This window comes from Tursiops truncatus, chromosome 3 (assembly GCF_011762595.2).
Source record: "Tursiops truncatus isolate mTurTru1 chromosome 3, mTurTru1.mat.Y, whole genome shotgun sequence".
NCBI lineage: Eukaryota > Metazoa > Chordata > Mammalia > Artiodactyla > Delphinidae > Tursiops > Tursiops truncatus.
In genome coordinates, this window is record NC_047036.1 from 58,684,743 (window position 1) to 58,687,738 (window position 2,996).

Here is a 2,996-nt window from a genome sequence, read left to right on the forward strand (position 1 = left end):
CCCAATGCGGCCAAAAAAAAAAAAAAAAAAAGCAGAAACAAAAAAACAAGCAGCAAGGGAATTACCCGGCAGTCCAGTGGTTAGGACTCCGGGCTTCCGCTGCAGGGGGCACAGGTTCAGGTTCAATCCCTGGTCAGGAGACTAAGATCCCGCAAGACATGCAGCACAGCCAAAACAAACCAAACAACAAGGAGCAAGCCACATTTGCCCCATAAGTTGCAGTTTGACAACTCCCATTCTAGACCATAAAGCAAGTGTCAATCTAGTTCAAGGACTCAGTCTCATGAAAACTATGCTATTTGACTATAATAAAATCAAATTTTAAATCAATAACAGGGACTTCCCTGGTGGTCCAGTGGTTAAGAATCTGCCTTCCAGTGCAGGGGACGCAAGTTCGATCCTTGGTCAGGGAACTAAGATCCCACATGCTGCGGAGCAACTAAGCCTGTGTGCCACAACTACTGAGCCTGCACTCTAGAGCCCGTGAGCCACAACTACTGAGCCCGCGAGCCACAACTACTGAGCCCACGTGCCACAACTACTGAAGCCTGCGCGCCTAGAGCCCGTGCTCTGCAACAAGAGAAGCCACAATGAGAAGCCCGCTTACCACAACGAAGAGTAGCCCCTGCTCACTGCAACGAAGAGTAGCCCCCCGCTCGCCACAACTAGAGAAAGCCCACATGCAGCAACGAAGACCCAATGCAGCCAAAAATAAATAAATTAAATAAATAAATTTTTTAAAAAAGTAATTCTTCACTATATCTTAAGAAGAATAGGTGAAAACAACAATAGTGGGCTTTTAATGAAACCTCTTTGAAACTCTTATGATAGTTCAGTGAAATGTAAGCATTTTCAAGAGTTCAAAAATTTTCCTAGAATTTCCCGGGGCTGTCACTGGAGCTGACTTTTAAAAAAAGGCAAATACCACCCCTAGAGAAGAGGGGTAAATTGGTTATGGTTAAAGAGGGGGAGGTGGGAGGGAGGGTATCAAAAGAGTTAAGTGTTGGCTAGAATTGGGTCATAGATAGAATAAGAGAACTCTTATGACATCTATTTTTGGATCAACAATATTAAAAAAACTTTGCTTTTCAGTTGTACAACATAAGGAAATCAGCCTAAAACAATAAAATTATGTTAGACGTTTTCAAAATTCTCTTTCTGTAGCCAAAAAAAAACCTCACAAAGGGATTATAGCTAGTCCATACAACTGGGTGATCTATTTCATTGTATCAATACAAATGATCATCTTGTTTGTGCAGAAATATATATATATATATTTTTTAGAAATATATATTTTTAATAGTAGGATTCAAGTACAAAATAACTTGGAGAATGCACATACGGGTTATTATAAAAATTGTACAAAGAAGTCTTCACCTACAATAAAGATACTTGTTCAGATTGGAGAAAGATGTTCAAACACATATACACAAGGATGTCCAAAACTTACACCCTTCAGTTCTTTCAGGATGAGCCAAAAGGAGGCTTTCAGGTTTAAAAGAAAAAAAAAAAGTTTATTTTGACTGAATGTCACATATGAAAGTAAGTGACTAATAATAACAGAAGCATGAAAATCTAAGCACCATGAAGCCCACTGTTAGAAAAATCCTTCTATTCAGAAGTTCCTTTTGATATGTGCTAGCCATTGTTGTTGCCAGTGAGCACCAATCTCCCCCCACCTCTCCCTAATAGACATAAAACAGACCTCAAATGACGAAGGCAGGGTATATTGCCTTTCTACTCTGGTAAGGTTTGTGTGCAATCACATTTTTCATCTCTAGATGGTGCAAGCTGAAAGTAATTTCTCTTTTTCAGGGTTTAGCTACATGAGATGATTTGTAATATCTTCAGGTTTACTTTTTCTGCATAACCGTAGAAAAGGCATTCCTGACCTTATTTATTACAGTTTGCTTAGTCTATTTCTTATATACATATGTTTTCATATTCTTTTTTCATTATGGTTTATTACAGGATATTGAATAGAGTTCCCTCTGCTATACAATAGGACCTTGTTGTTTATCTGCTTAGTTTATTTCTTAACACATTTATCTATGATCTACAGAGGTCAATAAATACAGAAAAGAAACTTTACTAAATGTGTCCTAACAGCCATCTCCTATCAGATTCTATTGAGTTAAATTTCTAATGTACAATAATTATTTTAAATGGTCTAAAATATTCTGGGGAAAAAAATTTTTTTTTTACTTAAAATAATAATTACATTAAAATCTAGTAGAATCTCCTTAGAACATAATTCAACACAACAGATTCAGATCTGTTAAAGGTCAAAATATTACCACGACTGGCAAACTTTTTCTGTAAAGGGCAAGATAGTACATATTTGAAGCTCCATTGTAGCCTAAAAGCAGCACCGACAAGATGCAAACAAGTGGGTGTGGCTGTGTCCTGGGATTCCTCTGGGCTGTAGTTTGCTGATTCCTGTTATTTACGGCAAAAGCCTGATTTCTTACGATAAGTCACCGCTGTTTTTAAACACCCCCCCAAAACTGGATGCCTGTGCTCTCTTCAGCAGCACACATACTAAAATTGGAACGGTACAGAGAAGATTAGCATGGCCCCTGTGCAAGGATGACACGCAAATTCGTGAAGCGTTCCATATTTTTGTAAAGCAATTATACTCCAATAAAGATGAAACAAACAACTAAATAAATAAATAAATTAATTAATTAAAAAAAAACAACTGGATGCCTGAGTCCGTTACAGATTATATTTAGTTTGGGTCATGATATGAAAAATAGTTGAGTTCACATAAAAATCCAGATTTCCATCTTCTCTTGGGAAAAAAACCCCTAAGGACCTAGAAATACTGAGCCCAGAAAATGAGCTGAGGTTGAATATTCTGTCCTCTCCTTGGACGGATCAGGTGCTCTCCAGCTGCTGCTGTTCCCACAGGCTGGCTTGTTCACTCACCTTTCCACAGCGCTGGGCACTGGGACTGAGACCTCTTAGAACTGGAAAACCTCCATCAACTCTGT

At 38.4% G+C, this 2,996-nt stretch overlaps 1 non-coding gene across 1 annotated transcript; it reads left to right on the plus strand.

The window, feature by feature from the left end:
* Positions 1–2,517: 2,517 nt before the first annotated feature.
* LOC117312063 (U6 spliceosomal RNA) lies at positions 2,518–2,624 on the plus strand. Its single transcript, XR_004526231.1, has one exon. It is a non-coding gene; the product is annotated as a U6 spliceosomal RNA (small nuclear RNA).
* Positions 2,625–2,996: the final 372 nt, after the last annotated feature.